Source organism: Cimex lectularius, unplaced genomic scaffold, assembly GCF_000648675.2.
Source record: "Cimex lectularius strain Harlan isolate CLEC.00 unplaced genomic scaffold, Clec_2.1 scaffold29, whole genome shotgun sequence".
Lineage (NCBI taxonomy): Eukaryota > Metazoa > Arthropoda > Insecta > Hemiptera > Cimicidae > Cimex > Cimex lectularius.
In genome coordinates, this window is record NW_019392675.1 from 2,444,433 (window position 1) to 2,465,043 (window position 20,611).

Here is a 20,611-nt window from a genome sequence, read left to right on the forward strand (position 1 = left end):
CCCAACTGTAATTATAAAAAAACTTGTCAGTGAGGCCAGAATGACCGTTGAGTTTCACGCTACAGATTCATAAGTAAAGATAATCTTTTATAAACCGCCAAGATGTACACACTCAAATAATTAACGAATCGTTAACTCTCCCGACAAATAAGACGCCAGGCGGTCATATTTTGTGATTTAGAAAGGCCTTCTGAACATGAGAGAGTTCGTAGTTAAATGGATAAGAGGGTGGCAGATTAGGCTATCGGAAGCAGCTAGTTAGACTGACTCATATTATTGTATTTTGTAGACACAGTGAAGATCGTTGAGTAAAGTTACATTAGTGTGGGGGATTATGACCTCTTTCATATCCATCAACGTCTTAAGCCTCTAACAAATTGAGTACTGAGTGAAGAGAAAATGAATCATAAACATAATGTACGACAGATATTCACTTTTCTCCCGACAAAGATTTATAGAATGCAATTTTAAATTTAGTCCCTCCAGTGGTTTTTCCCGAGGTTCTAAAAATGGGGGAAAATTTGAACATGTCCGTTATGTGCAATGGAGTCAATTACTACTTGAAGGTTAAATACGTTTTATCTCAAATAAATTCACTTGGAATTCGTACATTCATGCACCTACGGTTTCAAAATAGTTAATCGATGTTGATATATTGTGGGATATATCCCATTCCTCGAAAGCTCGACAGTGTTTTTTTTTATATTCCTCCTCCCCAAAAAGGCTCGTCCGTATCAGCAAATGCGGCTTTGAGCAAAGACCTCAAGGAAACGAGATAGCTTAAAAAACGCCACAACGTCATATAATAATATTTTGTTAACGATGTTGTTTTTGATAAAAAGTTTAATTACCGCTCCAAAGTGTAAATCTAAATAGTTTTTTGTCGGTTGAAATAGAAATTTGCCTCGTTCATTTTTTTGTATTGTTATCCTTACTTTACGCTTTATCATTAAGCCGGATGTTTTTTGTATATAAACAATAAAATTTAATGAGAATTAGCTTAAAAAAAACAGCAAAGCCTTCTTACCATGTACATCTGGCGAAATTAGGAGTGTATCACTTGTTGGAGTTTGGTCGTTTCAGATAATTTTTGTCGGTTTCTCATCACCTTCAGTGTTCATCTGATGGAAAAAACCCAACGAGGTTAGGTAGACCAAACTGATAGCTAACGACCAAATTACAGGTAGGCTTAAAATCTCCCAATTTATGAGTTACATGTTGACTTCAATTTAAATATTTACAACGTGTAATAAGTTCTTGTTTATTCATTCCGTGTGAAATATATTCAAATTTTAAATTCTTCAGTTTTCTTTCACATTCTCCTGGGTGATTAACCTGTATTTTGTTGGTCTACGATCATTTTGGTCCGCCTGTCCTCTCTGTTTTGTCATCTGTTATCCTCTCTGATATCTTTATCCTTTGATATCTGAGTACACGGTTTTCGGCAATCCGGTCGGTTATCATGCTCGATTTTGTAAGCCATTTAGTGTTTTTAATGGATTGAATCACGTACTTGAGTTGTTGATTTGTGTGATAAGTTTCCTCGAGTTGAATGTCTTCTGTTTGTATGTATCGAGTTGTGAAATAAGTTTTTAGCGTTTTATATTGGTAAATTCATTGAAAATTGCAGGTACTTTTAAACAAATTCAATCAACAATATCTGAACCATTTTTTTTCTATGTCTACTTTCGTCATCGTCCATATAATTTTGTAATTCCCTCTACCAAGAACTTTCCCGGTTATTGAGCTATGCACTCCTCGATGTGTTTTCTCCAGTGGTCACGTGAAGTAAACATTTTCTCATTGAAGTTCTTCAGAACACACAATAAGCAAAAATCTGAAGGGGCAATGTTAGGTGGAGTAACACATACCAACCAAGCTCCAATCATTTCTGGAATGTTTGGGGGTCATCCGTTATCCTGGCGGAAAACAATCCACTTTCGATTAGTCAATGCCGATCGTTTTTCGTCAATTGCTGACTTTAATCAGTCTAATTATGTGCAGTATAAGCTAGAATTGACGGTTTGATTGGGCAGAGGAAGCTTATCATAAAACACCCTCTTCCGATCTCACTAAATGCACGAAATTACATTCTTGGGATGTAATCCTGTTGTTTGAATTTTTGACTGTGAGTCGCTGCGTTTTCCCCAGGATTGCCTCATTTTTTATTTCATTATGTTCTTGTTCATTTCATTACATTCCTGTAAAGGATCCACATTTTTTTAAAATCATTTTTTTCTTTTTGCATCTTTTTCACTTTGCCTGTTAGTAGGGAATCGCAAATTGAGATACGATTCAACAAATTCTTCTTATTGTGAAGAACCCATGGCTCCGACAAACAAATTCGGCTGATCCCAGACGCGTTAGAACGCCTTTTAAATATATGTTAAGGATCTATGCAATGTCTTTTGTTTTTTTGTAATAAAAACTTGAATTTGGTCATCATTTCCGAGTGTCATCACAATACACATCATAAATTTTCCTAGCATATTGTATTCAGGGCCGCTGGACAGCAATCACGACCAAAAGTTAACCAAACCTTTCGAGCTGCAAACGATCAAACATTGTACCTTAAATTTCAACACTCAGACCAACCGAAAATAATGTAAGTGAGAAATGCAAAGGTTAAAAGTCCTGAACATACAAATGGTACGAAAACCTGATTTATTCCAAGAAAACTAATCCCAACAGTTGGCGAGTCATAAACGTTGAGATTGTTGAGAGAACTCTATTGGTGACGAAACTCAGATTAGGCAAGACGTTCAACATATCCGGCAAAGCGACCCAGCCCACACAGTCTCACCCTTATAGAATACTGCCTAAACATACTATCAAACGTGCCTTCTTTCGCCCTACATTGTCAAAACCATACATTCCGAAACACATTCAAGAAAAGAAAACAAAAAAGGAAAAATCCCATTTCACCAATTTAAATAAAAAAAATTGTCAGAAGCGCATTCCAATCGCTCCAATGATCCACCGTGGTCCATATCGATAGAGCATTGCGAGAAAACAAAATCAAAAAGGGCATTCCGCGATTGGAGCCTCGTGAAAGTAATTGGTACCATCTGGTGTCATATTCCATTTTTCTGTAAAAGAAATAAGTTACTTGGCCATTTTCCCGGAGTGCGCCCACTCCTTTCATTAAAAAAATCATATATAAAAAATAGATAAATTTTTGTTTGATAAAATAAATTAAAATAGATTTAAACGCTTTATGTATTTCATTTATGCTAAGAGAAGCAAGTTCATTTTTTCTATGCTTTCATTCTTTTCATTTTAGTTCAGAACAGTTTCTTATTTTCTTTTCTTTTTTATAATATAAGTAAGTGTTTTTATGTTCCGAACTCTATTTTATTTCTTTTCCTCATTAAATTGTAATTTGCGGGCAGACTTGAAGCACAACCCATTTCAGAACTCACAAAATACTTTATAAAATGAGAAAAGCAAAACAGATCTATTTGTTATTTTCAATAAATCAACCATCTAGAATATTTTATAAACTCTTTAGAACAGAACGATTTTTGAATTGTGCTGATTGAATTGAAATAATATCGCATTTTAAACTCTGTTTAGAGCTATAATGTCTAAGTATAATTGAATCTAATAATCATAAACATAGTCAAAAACATAATCAGTGTTTTGTAGGATAGAATTTATAATAGGGCGAGAAACAGGTTGTACGAGAATATTTTTGTTTGTGGACCTCCTACACCGTTCCATTAAATCTCAATCTGGATGAGTGTACGGTTTTCAATATATTTTTGATTAGTAGAATGTATAAAAAATTGATTTTTTCAAGGATACATTAATGGTTTTATTGATTTAATGTCAAATAAAAAGAATATTGAAATTAAAGCGCATTGAGATTCACAGCCATTTCAGCCAATACTCAACTTGTATATCAACATTATGTGGCCCTGTTTTTACTTTCGTCTGAAAAATTGATAAGCATTTACTCCTTGAACAAACTGATCCAAGGATTGAAACCAAAAATCTGGCAGATCAAGATTTAACCATTGTGTTATCGACTTCTTGAACAAAGCTGCTTAAACACTACATGGACTTTTTTCATAGTATGTGCATCAAGTGAAAAAATCGTTTCAGCCCAATCTAACCATTGACCACGAGTAATATATACATCAGATTTCACCAGAATTTTTTACGCGTGACCATCCTCTAAAACCTCAATCACTGCGTTTTTTAAGATTTTTGCGAGTTCCTACCATCTCAGAGAATTGCTGTTAAATGGAGGACCAATCTACAGCTCGTTTTCGCCATCTCCATGTAGTGTAAGTAACAACTAAGGCCTGGTTGCCTATTCGTTACGATTTTCACGATTACGGTTTTATCGTCATCATGGATCCACTTATTCCACTAGTTTTATTAGGTGCTAAATAAGTCCGAAGCGTTTTTCATTTGTTAGGTCTGTTCCTATCATTTTAGTTTAGCAGACAGTTATCTATATTATCTCGTCTTCCCACCATATTCAGTGCTGGGTCTATGTGTATTAATTATTAGTTACTACAATATTATTTTTTGTTAAAAAGTCTGCAAGGTGGATTTCCTGGACCAGGACAAGCCTTCGAATTCTCGCCCTTTCTTCGGTACGAGTATATTGCTTTTTGTAGTTTGGTCCTTTCCAATCATTTTGGTCTGTCAGACGTGTTCCGCTTTTACTCTCTTCAGTTCTGGAATTGTTATTTATGGGGGTGTGACGTTTTTGTCAAAACGTCACGGTTAGAATTGCGAGATGGATGTTCATTAGCATGGACTTCTCCGACCCTGCTGGTCTTCCTATTCTCGCCGTTTCGTCGGTTTTTAAATTTTCGTAACTTGCATCAATAAACTTCAATTCAATGTGTGACGTTTTAGGAGAAAGCACCGTTCGTAAATGGTTTCCTCGGTTCAGAAGCGGAAATTTTGATTTAAAAGCGCAAAAATATCATCCTTTAACCATTTTTTCCTCCCTTAAGTATCCCTGGAGATAGGGCGTTTATTTGTTGCCCGTTTTCTATCATTCAACCATTGGTGATGGCCGAATTTAAGTTTTGATCACGAAAAACAAGAGAAATTGCAGAGACACATAACACATAAATAAAAAGCGTTCTAAAGAGTCAGAGACCAGCTGGATTCATAGGGGCGATACTTGCGATGCTTTACAACAATGCTCAGAGAGAACCAACAACCTCCAGAAAACGCAGCGACTCACCGTTACCAACTCAAAAACCCGGATTACATCCCAACAACATAATTTTGTGCATTTGGTAAGATCGGAAGGGGGTGTTTTATGATGAGCTTCTTGCGCTCAACCAAACTGTTAATTCTAGCATATACTAAGTACAATTAGAGTGATTAAAGTCAGCAATTGACAAAAAACGATCGGCATTGTCTAATCGCAAGAGGATTGTTTTGCTGCAGAATTTGCTTATTCCTGGCTCTGCAAAACTTAAAAAGTAATGTGAAAACGTTTACATTACGTGAGAATCTGAGTAGAAGGTTTTTGATTCTGTATATCTTGCAGTATTGCTTGAAAAACTTTTCAATATTGGTATCAAAGGGTCAGTTTATATTTTCATTAAATCATATTTGATAAATAGAACCCAAAAAAAGAAAATAAGCCAAAGTTTTAGGTATCCCACTTATATTAATTGCGGTGTTCCGGGAAGTGATTTGCCTGTACACTGTTAATTTACATTAACGATTTATTTAACTAAAACCGTCTGTTAAAATATTAAGATTCGCTAATGATGCAGCTGTACTTTTTTTAATTTATTTATTTATAACTTGAACAGAAACAATCTACTAGAGGAGTAGTATCAAAAAGCACACAATAACAAAATGAAACAAATGAATAATGTGTAGTGTTTAGTGACCGTTAGTCAATAATTATTCGGAGATCGTGAGATGCTGTCTGGTGTGACGTAGGTTTGAGAAAAACATTTTCTTTATCGCGCCAACGTTTCGATCTTTATTGAGATCATCTTCAGGGCTCAAAGTGTTTGTTCTCCGTGTAGATGTGTCATTCTTGTGAGTCGTGTTGGGCACTTTCAAAGCTTTGACAAACATCTCTGGGATTTCATCAGGTCCCATTGCAAAGAAATCTTTCAAAATAGCACATCTTTTCGAGATATCCCTGTTAGTAATGTGAATAAAAGGTCAGTCACATCTCTAGGGATATTCTCAGAAGAACCCTGAATCCACGGCAATCATGAAAGTTACTCTTAAAGAACGATGCAAAGCGATTAGAAATCTGAGCTTCGACGGATATCGAATTTCCATCATAAATAATTTCAGTTGCGACATTTTTCGATTTCCGTTTAGAGTTGACAAAAGACCAGAAACGGTTTACATCGACAATGCTCCCCACTTCAATACCTTCCACATAATTTGCATAACAAGCAGAAATTTCTTCCTTCCCATATTTCCTTAATTGAGAGAAATAAGAGTAGTCAACTGTGCTACTGTGCGTTGAAACTTCTTATGCACTCTATTCCTCTTCTTGATCAGAGAAATTAATTCGTAGGAATACCAAGAAGAAAATTTGCTTCTATTCAACGATATATCTGGTATGAAACTATTGAAAGCATAAACCAACAGGTGATCAACCGCATTATCAATGGAACCTTCCAGAAGACAATCCCAATTCACATTGTGTAAAAACTCCTTCATCTGTGTAAAGTCGGCACGGCACGCCTGAAATTTTAGGAGAAATTATTGTACATTTTTAACACTCGATAAAATGGAAATATGTCACAATTAACTAGTAATTGTTTTTAAGGAAGGGATGGGGACTTTGTCTAGGTCCCAGAGGAAATCCCTCGATCGGTCTGACTATCATTTTTTGAAATTTGCCAGATACCATTTTTTTATTGATTTTACTTTTAACAATAAAATTGACCTTTATTTGTTATAATGGATAAATTTTGAAATGTTAGAATTAAAATAAATGAAATACACAAAATTAAAATTTTATATCTTTAAAAATTATTTTAATAGTTTAAATATTACAAAATAAAAGTGAGACTTTTAAACAAGACAAAAAACAAAATTAAATTAAATGTAAAAAAATAACAATTTAATCCGCTGGTTTTTCCTCTTTCAATCTTATGGTAAGTATGAAATTGAAATTTAATGACAATTGAGGGAATAGTATTTTGTTTTACCCGCAGGACCAATAATTATTATTAAACGGAGCGTCTTACTCAGACGGAGGTCTTTCTCTCACTGGCTTAAATCCCAAAGTGAGTAAACAAAACAATATTAAGGGGATTGTCTCACACAGTCTGATAAATATACATAATTAAAGGAGAGTGGAAGCTATCAGGATGAACTGGGTGATAATCACAAATCCTTCTCCGAGGAAAAAACCAAATCATGGATACTGCCAAAATAATTGGCTACTATGTAACATTGAAATAGATCATGGAAAGAAAAGTTAGATGACAAAAGATCGAGGGTAGTAGTACCCCCAGAATTACCACTGTAATCACCGATATTTAGACACTGGTCAAGATTATGATTTGAGCGAATTTCAAGAAATATAAGAGAAAAATTCTTCATAGGTTCATAGGAAAAGTTCTTCACGACGAGTGAGGCGGAATGTATAGACACCCACTTACTTTTATTGCCCTGAGAAACTATGACCCGGCAATGCTCGAAAAGAGATGATAGCCCGCCAACATACTTAACAGAGAGGGTCTCTTTGGCAGCAACAAGGACCCTTCCACTTCTAACCAAACATGTAGATATACTGCATCTATCATGCCTAAAAATAGTATACTTATCAATAAAATTCTTGAGTCTTTGATCTAAGACCCCGCACATTCTGGTAAAATACTGATAAACATTTATAATTAAGACGATTATCATTGATATTACTATATGATCTCGAAAACATTCTTTACAACATCCTATAAAGTCTCAATGTAAAGGAGAGGATGAACACAACAGAGCATCAGATGAAATGATATGGTAAAAAGATGGCTCCAAAACAAAGGAAGGAAACGGATCGGGCATTTTCTGTTCAAGCCCAACTCATTAGGGAATACACTTCGGCCTTTCAAGCAGAAATACGTGCCATCAATGCTTGTGCCCTGGAAAATCTTAACGTTGGTTATACTGGCAAAAAAATCCTCATAAGATTGGATAGGCCAGCAGCCATTAAAGCATTAGCATGTAAAAGATCCAAATGAGTCAGTGAATGCATCCAAAATCTCCAAAACCTGGGTAAACACAACAACAACCTGTTGGGTACTAGGGCACAAAGGAATTTTGAGTAACGAAAAAGCAGACACACTGGCCAGAGGAAGATCTGCAAGACTATATATAGTCCCCGAACCTATACTTGGGATAACAAAAACAAATACAGAATCCTCCATCACCGAATGGATCGAAATACAACAAAAGGAGAAGGTGATAAACTCTAACGGCGCTAAACACAGTAAACTTAAGCTATCAACCATCACCAAAACTGGCAATCTCACTGTTGCAGTTGGATGGGGCCAGACTCAGAGGAGTGATAGGTCAGTTAACCGGTCCCTGACATTTGAGAAAACACTACATAACATGGGCATACATACATAATGATGATCCCATCTGCAGATTATTTATGAGGAGGAAGATACAGCCACTAATATCATCTTCGAATGCGAAGCAACGGCTCAATGGAGACATAATCAAGCATACAAAAAAACCTATGGAATGAAATTGTAGCAACAATAGTCAATGGCCTAATACTTTTGAGAATGAGAATAAGGATTGAGTCGATTTCACCGAACTAGGGACCCAACCCTGAAGATGTCGAAATTTCAACAATTTAACGAGCTGCTTCAACAGCTCTAAATTTTCTATGCTATGATTTTAATATAATATTTTAAGAATTTCCTAAGAGTTGTTTTTCGATATATTTTATTGAACTGAGACTTCATTGAACCAGTCGAATATTTATAAGCAAGCTTAGACGGTTTTCTAAAAAAGAGAATTGATACGCATTAAATATAATTGATTTGCTTTGAAATTCGTGAATTTGATGAAACGGGCCATCTTATTTTAAACGTCCTTTTAGAAAAGAATGTTTTATAAGGGCTGAATGAAAAGGAGCAGGACACTCCGACTTTATTTTCCGAAAACAGTTTCAAGTTAATTCTCTGGGGCTTTCAATTGCGGGCCTTGCCATCGATCTCTTCCTTAACACACTTCCGCCGGCCGGGATCTATTCAAGCAAATTCGTGAGGTTTCTTCACTCATGATTAATTCAAGATAAGCTACAGCGTTTAAATTTGATGTTTTTTGTACCACCTCCGCTAACCGACGTCACCCGTGGGAATTATTTGCGTCGTACGTTGACCGCAGAAAATGTTTCAGCATTAATGATGATTGCAATTTATCATCATCACCCATCCAACCTTTCCTTTAACTCCAGGACTAAGGGACTGCTAACCTATTGTAAGATTATAAACTACAATTATTCGTTAATAGATTACTTTGTATTCTTGTTAGTTTTATAATTTTAGGCGGAGCCTAGACCTACAATAACTATTTGTAACACAATACTTTTATTGTGCAATAGTATTGAATGATATATTGATCCCAATTTATCGCCGATAATATTGACGGCCCATAAGCGTCATTGTTTTCGCGTGAGTAAGGCCTAGTGTAGCAAGATCATCTTGGTCCCTCAACATGATCATCTATCATATTTGTGCTTCTCCGGCGAGCCGCCAATTTTCTATATGACTGTATACAATCGCTGCTTTCGCTTGAAGTGTTCGTCCTTCGAACGCTAGACATAGCCTAAAAAATATTGCGCAATATCAACCCTACACCGCATAATGAAAAAGTGTGGTTTAATAAAAAGTAAACTCGCTCAAACTTTTGTTCATTCTATGAGCAAACTTCAATACTAACCGTAAATGGTCATATTTTAGGAGAAGCCAGAGCAGCTGCCCACAGGCTCATAAATGGACATGAGGTTCCCGAGTACTCGTCGTCACAAGACTAGAGGATCTTTAGCGTCCGCACCTAGCCTATTCAGCCTTATCGGACGTTTTGATTCTCAAGATGAGAGCTGACGCACCTCCGTTTACGACGGAAGGGTATTACCNTTGAGAAAAGGGCCGTGGATGAGAACCCGAGGTGAGCCGTTTCGGGGTCTCGAGCCTCAAACCACACTATACCACCCGTCGTCGCCGTAGTTCCACATATAGTGGGCTACGTCTCCCAGGGTGGGTGAGACGAGATGACCGTTCCAGAGCCGAACGAGTCGGCTCTATCCCAGCCGTCTCGGGGGGATGAATCCGAGTCTGCGTGAGCTCAATCTAGCAGGTCGGATTGGGAATCTCAGACACAAGTATCCATTCTTCACAAATAGTGCGCTCATGGTGGGCGACCGGTTCCTCTGGCTTTCGCAATTTCCCTTTCGGTTCCCTGCTACTCTCCGAAGGCCGAGTGTCCCGCACACCTGGGCTTGAGAGACTCTTACTCAGCGATTCGAACTCTGAATCGCACACTGAGGCAAGGGGGAGGAGTTCCAATTCTCCCCCGGCGTCAGAAAGGAGAAACCAAGAGCAGCCAGATAGCCGAACGGAGCGCGGGGGCACCCGTCGTCATAGGCTCTCATTCTTCGCAAGTGCTCCTCATGGGCCCGGAACCCCAACAGAAGCCTCATAGGTTCCCGTAGGTGCCTGTTACTACTCAAGAGTTATTCCACCACCCACTCGGAAGCTTTTTGAGTCTCTCCCACACGAGATCGGTGACGTTGAGGATTTGCTAATCAGTTCATTAATCCTCGATGGGTGCCCTTGGGTGAGCGACAGGGACCCCAGGATTCCACAAGGTTACCTTTACGGGTACCCGCTACTTTCCCAGGGCCAACCGCCGCCCCCAGAGCCAAGAAACAGTCCTCCACCACCAAGCCCATCGGAGGTATTTATGGGAGAGCGGTATGCAACCTCTCCCGTCTTTACTGATCTCAGCGTGCGACCACAACCCTCAGGGCTTCGCAGGAAAGCCATTACGGCCAGCCGCTACTAACCCAAGGGCCACAGAACACCCACTCGACAGCCAGGTCTTCCCTTTTGCAGGCCTCGGGCTCGCACTGGAAGTATTTCTTTGTGGTTTCCATTTGGTTTCATTCTCCTCCGCGGCCAGACCGACAATGAAGTTTTATGAATGGAAGAATCGAGATCCCATTATATAATTCCCGCTCGCTCGATATCATTCTTTAAAGGCTGAACGCAAGAGATTACTCCTCTTCTGCGATATCCCACTGAAATCCTCCAAAAGGCAACTCCCCGTCGACTTATTCGCTCTCAGTCCCACTCTGAGAGCTCTTCCTCAGCGATTCGAACCCAGAACCGCACAAGGAGGAAAGAGGGAGAGGTCTCAATTCTCCCCCGGCAACAGAACGGAAGCAGTCAAACAGTCGAACTCAGATAACGTGAGTTACGCCTTTCGCCGCCCCGTCTGTGGTCGACTGCAAGAGAATACCTTTCTTCTGCGGCATTCCCAGTTAGATCCTCCAAGGAGCAATTCCCCGTCCAGCTCTTCTTCACCCTCATTCTAAGACAGTAATGATCACCCTTCTTCTGCGGCATCTCATTTAGATCCTCCAAAGGGCGAACACCCGTCATAATTCAAGCCAGTTTCGCAAACGACTGCCGAAAAACCAATCGAACCCCTTCAGCGGCATCTCATAAGAGATCCTCCAAGGATCGACCACCCCGACAGCCGTGCATTTGCTATACCACCCTACCAGTAGAGCCACAAGTAGGCAAAAGTCCGCGGAAACGAGATAGGTTATGTGCTGCACTTCACCGTTCATAAATGGACAACCATCTGAGATAGGCCATGGAAATAAACAGTGGAAACTGAGGGAGGAGATACAGGCAGATGCCACATTAGGCACACCAATCGATGCTACTACTCCAAATACAAGTTTAGTAAAAAGTACTGATACCATAACGGGATAAATAGGCCATAATGGGATAAAGGAATACAGCTAAAGGCAAACTTCTACTGGTACAATGAAGGCTCCAAAACCGACAAGGGCACGGGAGCTGGAGTCTTCGGGATGAACCCAAAGACCGAACTGACGGTAAACCTAGGTTATGGTACAGTTTTCCAGTCTGAAATCATAGCGATTGAACAGTGCGCCAGGGAAATAAAAAGGCTAAGAATACATTCCCGGAAGATAGCCATCTTCTCTGACAATCAAGCAGCACTAAAGGCCCCTAGCCTCATACGAGGTGAAGGCAAAGAGTGTTTGGAACTGCATGGAGGCCCTGACGGAAGTCAGTGACACTAATGACCTGACTCTGGCATGGGACCCTGGGCACTCGGGGCATAGAGGCAACGAAAAGGTTAACATGCTGGTCAAAGAGGGGCCAACGTGGACTCTCTGGGTCCTGAACCCTACTGTGGCTTAGCATCCTGCCACAAAAGAGGATACATCTTAAAATGGATTCTTAATAAGTACAAAACCTGGTGGAACAATACGACAGGTTATGAGGCACGCGAAGAGATTCGTAGAATGACCATCCGCAAAACTTACAAAAGAAATACTGGAAGGCAACCGCAACCGAATCAGGATTCTGGTTGGACTCCTGATAGGACATTGCCACTTAAGAAAGCACATGCACCGGATAAGAGTACAGACAGAAGAAACACAGTGCTGATAAGAAGAGGAGACCGCAGAACATATTATATGTTTCTGTGAAGGTCTATGTAGGTGCAGATTCTTGCAACTAGTACAAGAAAAACCGCAAGCAAGATTCTACACTATGGAGCCGCTGGCAAAGCCATGGATGCTCATTTACAACCTGGCCAATGAGATATAAAAAACGGGGAAGCACAATAGATCTATTCAGGTCGAGGTGCAGAAGGCCTTTGTGGCCGCCTCATTTATTCCTATCCCCTATATCTCTAATTTTATTTTTGAAAAACCTAAAACTCTTCCAACAGTTCGGAGAGAGGACTTCGGATTTTCGGGAGCATACAAAAAAATATCCATCTCCTCGTCAAAATTACGCTGTCTGTTTCTTGGTGATGGAACAGCAACTGATCCGTATCTCCTTATTGCGAGCTACACGAATACACGCTTTGTGGTTAATTCAGGGGCGATCAGGAAATTTCTTGGAGTACAACTCGACCGCACGACCCGCAATGCCACCTCTATCAATAAAGCAGTCGTACATATCAACTCGCTGTTGATCGAAAAAATGTGATCTTCGGTTCATTTTGACTGAATGTAACAAATTGGTACTATTGTAAAATTTGATTACTTCCATGAATTAAGATTAGCTATCATTCTGCGAGTTTGACAATGACAGAATGTAAACAATTAATTAATTCTTTAGGAAAGAAGAAATGGAATTAATAACGAAATGCATTTTTCAAACTTTTTGCCATAACTTTTTCATGTTTTGGCCAATTTAAAATCTGATTGCACCATTATTTTCAGCGTAAAAAATCCTTTAAAATTGTGAGGGTATGTACAGGGTCATATTTGAATTTTTTTCTGTTTACGAGACACCCTGTGTATAAGTGCTAGTAGTAGAAAAGTATGAATAATTGTAGTTTTTTATAGCAGTATATTTCTTCTGTGCCGCAATAAAAAAGCTCAATAAGTAAGTATGCAGAAAAGACTAGTCTATTAGATCAGCACTTGATCACTCTGTTGGGTCTACTCTCTCGCGTGTTTTAATTTCTTTCAAATACTATCTTCAATGTCAATGTCCCCAACGCGAAATCCCAACTTCTGACTTGGTATAGTTTCTTGGTATTCAGTGATACGGTATAGGCGTTGAGATAGAAATTTCTCGAGAATTTTACTCCTTACAGGAAGGAGATTGATAGAGTGGTAGGATGAATGAAGATTGCCGGGTTTGATTGGATTGTGGAAAAGAATTATAGCAGACAATTTCCAAATGGTAGGAAAATATGTTGTTCGCAAGACGGAATTTGACGATTTATCTAAATGGGGACATGAAAAATAAGTAATAATTAATCACAAAAACACTCGTTATGGGATTCAGGGTACCCCATATGCTTGCGGTTAATAACAGCAACTGTACATTAATATACCACTAGTGTGACTGCCTGATTAGTAATAAAAAAGATGCATTTGACTGTCGAAAATTAACTGTGTTTTCAAAAAAAACTTATTGGGAATAATACTGGATGAATGCTTATTGTGGGAACTACACTGCTTAAATTTACAAAAACACTAAGAGCATGTAGTGCAAAGATTTGTCATTTGAGTTATTACTTTAAGGAATACCATTATTATAATATATAAAGACATTTTTGAATTGCTAATTCTATACGGAGCTAAAAGCTATGTTGTAGCGGCCAATTGTCATTTAAATAAAATAAACACTATACAAAAAGTTTCTCTTAGGAATATATTTCATGTATGTCAAACCCTTACTCCCAATCTATTTCATGCCTTCCAAATTATTCAAAAAAATTAAATCAACGAGAAATACAAAATCATTTTACTTATATACTCGAAGTAACAAATATAATGGGAGATGCTTAAATTACCTCCTACTAAGGATACCTTATTTATTTAACAAAATCGCTCAATCTGTACGGATTAATGAACGTGGAATAAAAAAATTGAAATCTAATCTAAAATGCTGCCTAATTGACAGCATTAATAATTTTTAAACATAATTAACTCTGTTAAAAAAATTAATTAAATTAAAAAATAAATAAACAAAATAAAAAAAACACTGTATTATGACTCAACATCCTCATCACTTGGGAGTTTATTACATTAATTATAAAAGTTATAAAAACTATACCTCAAAAAAGAACCTGGGACGAACAAACAATTTATTCAGTTTTTTTCGAATTAATATTGTATTATCTAATAAGGTATATTTATATTCTGCATAACTTACAGACAAAACTACTGAACAAATTCGAAATGTAAAGGAACCAGTCGATATACTTTTAAATCTGGCTGGACTTGCTTCACTCCAGTATGTATGTATTCCTATATAATAATTTTAAAAAAATGTAAGATGTAAGTAAGCTAAACGAGGGCTTTGCTTGGTAGAGAGAAGGAATTGAGATATAAAGAAATCAAATCCAGGACTCTTTTTGATGGGGAGATGACTGATTGATTACCTGTTTCATGTTGGGAGGTGAAAAGGCTTTAGGAGCCACACCTGAATTTCAGGGCTAAGTTCTGTATTTCATAAGATCAGCCAGCTCATTCATAACACTTTGATTATTCTGTCGATCAATTAAGCCAATGTATTGTCTTTAAAAATATTCCTTTTTTGTGTCATTTACTGGATTGATATAGAAACCTGAATAGTTACTGGTATTTTTAAGCAATATGAAATGAAAACATCATAACTCCTTTCGGCTTGAAGAGGAAGCATTACATCCTCAGAACCTTTTTTAAAGTTACTGTTTAAACCGTAGGCTTATTGTAATTAAATTTTAAAAAATTAAACAAAAATAAAAATTTGAAATTAAATAAATTAAATTCTTAAATAATTAACAAAAAATGAGGAACACAAGGGATGAATTAGACACTCAACGAGAGGAGAAATGTTTCACTCACCTTACAATTTGCCCTTGCAGGATAACGCTCATCTGCTCCGAGGTCTTATTAAGCCGGGAACACACCCGATCCTACGCCATGCGACGCTACCCGACGCAAATCCAAACTCCGATTTTCCATAAGGTTGCATTACCCCGTGCACATCTACCCGATGCTATGCCACGCTGCCCTACTCTACGCTCTGCGATCCCCACTGTCCAGATTTTCGTCGGGTCGCATCGAGTACAGTCGAAGACAAAAGAACCGGACACTCATATTTTTATTCAAACTACATGTATTATTGTCGTTATATTAATTACAACATACTTATTTTAATATAAACCAAATTAACTGTGATTAAAAATTAATTAGTTTTTATTTAAAAAATTAATTTTAATGGTTTGGTAGAAAATTAATCAAAACACCGGAATACGATTTTTTGATATAATGAATTTAACTAACAATTTATTGTACTCGCTTCGGCGGTACATATACTAAAATTGGAACAATTTATTACACGGTTTTGCTCATAAAATTTAATTAACAATTTATTTCATAGTTTTGCTCGTAAAATTACACCATTTTGTAATGTCGGGTAGCATCAGAACAGGACACTCATATTTTTTGTAGTTTATTTCAAACTAAGTACATGTAATTTTGTCGTTATATTAATTACAACATGTTATTTTAATGTAAACCAAATTAAACGAGATCAAAAATTCATAAGTTTTTATAAACATTATTTTATTATGATGGTTAGGAATAACTTTATTTAAAACAATTAAGTTTAACAAACTATTTATTAGATGGTTGTGTTCATAAAATTTAACTAACAATTTATTTTATGGTTTTGCTCGTAATGACACCATTTCGTCGGGTAGCAACAATCATATTTTTTGTAGTTTATTTCAAACTAATTACATGTAATTTTGTCGTTGTATTAATTACAACATGTTATTTTAACGTAAACCGAATTAAACGAGATCAAAAATTCATAAGTTTTTATAAACATTATTTAATTATGATGGTTAGGAATAACTTTATTTAAAACAATTAAGTTTAACAAACTATTTCTTAGATGGTCGTGTTCATAAAATTTAACTAACAATTTATTTTATGGTTTTGCTCGTAATGACACCATTTCGTCGGGTAGCAACAATCATATTTTTTTGTAGTTTATTTCAAACTAATTACATGTAATTTTGTCGTTATATTAATTACAACATGTTATTTTAACGTAAACCAAGTTAAACGAGATCAAAAAATCATAAGTTTTTATAAACATTATTTTATTATGATGGTTAGGAATAACTTTATTTAAAACAATTAAGTTTAACAAACTATTTATTAGATGGTTGTGTTCATAAAATTTAACTAACAATTTATTACAAGATTTTGCTCAAAATAGTGCATTAAGAACAAAAGAGGCGTTTCGGGCGTGATGCTGATTATTGTGATACACGCTGTGTGACTGTATGCGGCGTGTGCTTGCGTCGGGTCGCATCGAGTAGCGTCGCATGGCGTTGCATCGGGTAAGTGTGTTCCCTGCTGCCCAACTTTGGGCTCTGATCCTCGAACAAGCAGAACTTTCTTTCTTTGCGAGGCATTGTAGAAACTCTGAGGTGCATCCATTTAATTCTTTTGATTTTCTCTTTCCGTCATTTGCTATAAAAATTTCAGTTTATTTAACAGCAATTCATAATAAGTAGAAAAGGCAAGTCGATTAGATTACATGTCAAATGATAAAAAAAAAGAGTTCCTCACTTATGATGACATTTAATCGCAATCTAAACCAAGAGAGTAGGCAGGTCATATCCAGTACAGTGGTCAAGTGCCGATCGGTACAACTCAAGAACTCCTATAAGCTTAACTTCTAAGTGATTTTGTGTTTTGTTTGCTTAACGAAACAACAAAAAACACAAATTAATTTCATAGTGTTTTCAATGCTCTTTCTATTGGTGTAATAAAATTTACACTAGGATTAAAATTTATGTGATACGTTGGGCTTTTGGAATTCAGTTGTAAAAGTTTAAGAAACCTGAAAAGTCAAATATCCCGAATATTTTCCCCTCCTAAATATTGACGTCTGTATACGAGACACCCTGTACATTGATCGCAATTCATTATGATATCAACGAGGGATGACAGAAATAAAAGGGAATGTATGGACTTCATCACAAATGATAAAAAATAGCTAACATTTTTAAATAAGCCTAAAGATGTTTTTCTTGTTTTTTCAGCGATTAATAACAAAAATAAAAAACATATTTTGGTCGACTGTCCCACTTTACAACCCTTTAGGCAAAGGCTCAACCTTTCGAGTGATTTACAGGAGTTACTGGGTCCCCAGTGTTTCTTTCGAAGAGCACTTTTCAGCTTTCTCAAATTTATTGGAATTTATAATGAGATTTAGGCCTTTTCCCAAATTGTTATACCATTGAATGCCTGCTAATGTTTGAATAAAAGTTGTGCGTGCAAGATTTCTTTTTTCAGAGGTTTTTGAGGCTGCCGGAGCGGAAAAATGAAATGGAAGAAAATACAAATTGCGGGGGAATAAACTGCAATGCCCAAAATCGCAATTTAAATAAGAAAAATAGCTCCCTCCAAAACAAAAAAAAAGAAGATAAAGATAAAGAAATGTTATTGTGTTTTGTTTCTTATTATTGTTATGTAGAATTAGTTTATGTATCATATTTGAATGGAAGAATAAAAGGATAAGGATGAGCCAATACTCATGCTGAGACTGTTGCTAGTCTGACTCCATTATTATTATTATTATTAGCCATACAAGCCTACGGGGAATTTTTAAATTATGGAACAAAATTCACAATTCTAATTAAAAAAAGAAACAGAAATAAATTTTATAAATTTATTAAATTTTATGCAATTTAAAATGGGAATTTTGTATGCATTTGGCCTTCCGAATTAAGAATTTTAAAAAGAAAAATTAAAGCTTGGATGGCAATAGGATAAATAAGATTACGAGTGAATGTTTGGAGTCAGAGCTTTATAGCACTCAGAAGAGATATAGCTAACCTAAGATAGAAGGTTTGGATGTTAGGGCGTGAAATGACCTTAGCCGTTAAAACGCCCTTAAAAATTAATAATAATAATAATAATAATAAAACAAATATCAACTTTCATACTCAAGAAACAAACATTTGAATATATTCTTAATTAGTCTACAACTTGAAATTTAATTATAATTTTTATATTCATTCTAGTATTTTATAATAAATATTTATAATTTTTGCTTTGTTTTGGAGATCTCTATGCTTGTTAAAATCGTTTGTTGACAAAACATTGCGGTTCATGCTGAATTGTATTTACCTACAATTGCCATAATAATAATTATTATTTACTACGGGATATAAACGCGCATTAGAGACAAATTCTACATGACTCATCATAACCGGGCAAAAGAACAAGTATCCCCCAAGATGATAAGTCGTCCTTTTTCTTCCTTCACCTCGAATTATGGACACAGGTATCCTACGTTATATACCAACAAAAGAATAAAATATTATGGAAAAAAGAAGAGCCGTTGATTTAGTAGGACGGAGGTGTGAGATTGAGGAGGTAACAAATTATTTAACGAGACTCCAGAACGTAGGGTACTATTCATTAAAGCGGAGGCTCCAACCGGTACCTGGGTACAGTCATTCCATGGCTTTATTCATCTCGTGCAAGATACTCTCCTTCTCACTTTTATTTTAACCAATAACCGTCCTTAACCGTAGACTTATCACGGATCTCTACCCAAATTAAAAATATAAAATATAAAAAAACTCCCTCAGGCGAGTAGGCGACGGCTTCGTTTATTTCAAGATTAGATGTGAGTTTAAAACTGGTGGAATGTTACCTTTTGCTATAAAATTATAAACCAACCACCATGGCTGATATCGTAATATAAAAATCGAGAAATAATAATTTTTTTGTTTAATTAAATGTAATCATAGTTCTAGCACCTTTGTGACCTACGACCCTTCACAATAAGAGGACAGTCTGACTGTCATTTCTTCCTTCCTCTTAGTAGCATTACTGATCCTCTTATTCTTTCACTTCTGTTCAGAGACGAATATATGAACTTTTCGACCTGTTCAGAAGGAAACATTAAAAAATAATAACAATTAGAGTAATTTCATTTATTTATCGGTCGCTTTCTAATCAAATTTCCATTGCGGTTTCAGTATCGCCAATCAAACAGTTGATGAGTGATTGAAGATTTAAATAGAATTTTTTTTTGTAGTTTGGTCATTTCCGATTATTTTGGTCTGCCTTTTCTCGTCGGTCTATCAGAGGTCAGAAACATCTTCAGATTTGGGTTTCTTGCAAACCATGAGGACAATCTTGGAAGGATGTGGCGAGTTTTCTAATTTCTGCGCACTTAGCGTACGTAAAAGTGCAGTTGAAAGCGTTTTAGTTGTAGAACCACCAGCCCAAACACAAAAGTTCGTTTTAAAAAATTCAAAAATCTAGATTCAACGGTTCTGAAAAGTTATAATATATACAATATACACATTATAAAATATATAATTATAATATATTATATAGCATTATAGCATTATTATTATATAGCATTATATACCATTTATAATTATGAGCATTGAAAATTTGTTTTATTTGCGCAGGAGCTTGTCATGTAAACAAAGCTAAATCCTTCAAATCTCATTTATGGATTATAATAAATACTTTTAATTGTTATCATTTACATAAACCATTTTAGTTTATATAAAATTTTATAAGAGTGAGAACCTGTAAAATTAAATATGTCGAAACTAGATTTTGTCAAATTTATTTGTACGAATACTCGGGCGAAGTGCGTCCCAACAAACCGCGCGTAACATCAATACACTTTGGGGGGAGGGAAGCATTAGCGAATGCACATGTTCGGTAAGACTTGGATTCTTTTAAGTCCAGCAAACAAATAAATAAATAACCGTGAAATGATCTCACAAAACATTTTGAAACGGCCCTTAGCATAAAAATGTGGCCATGACTACTTCGAAGGCGCCAGTTGAAAATCGCATCTTTTTTCTTTTCTTTTTA

At 36.3% G+C, this 20,611-nt stretch overlaps 1 protein-coding gene across 2 annotated transcripts in view; it reads right to left on the reverse strand.

Moving 5' to 3' along the window:
• Positions 1–15,681, reverse strand: part of LOC106668941 (repulsive guidance molecule A-like) — a 74,660-nt gene extending 58,979 nt beyond the window's left edge. Inside the window, exon 1 of one of the 2 annotated variants that reach the window (XM_024225422.1) lies at positions 15,584–15,681. The gene's annotated coding sequence lies outside the window, so the exon portion shown is untranslated. The remainder of the gene's footprint in view (positions 1–15,583) is intronic. The other variant, XM_024225425.1, reaches the window with a different exon arrangement.
• Positions 15,682–20,611: the final 4,930 nt, after the last annotated feature.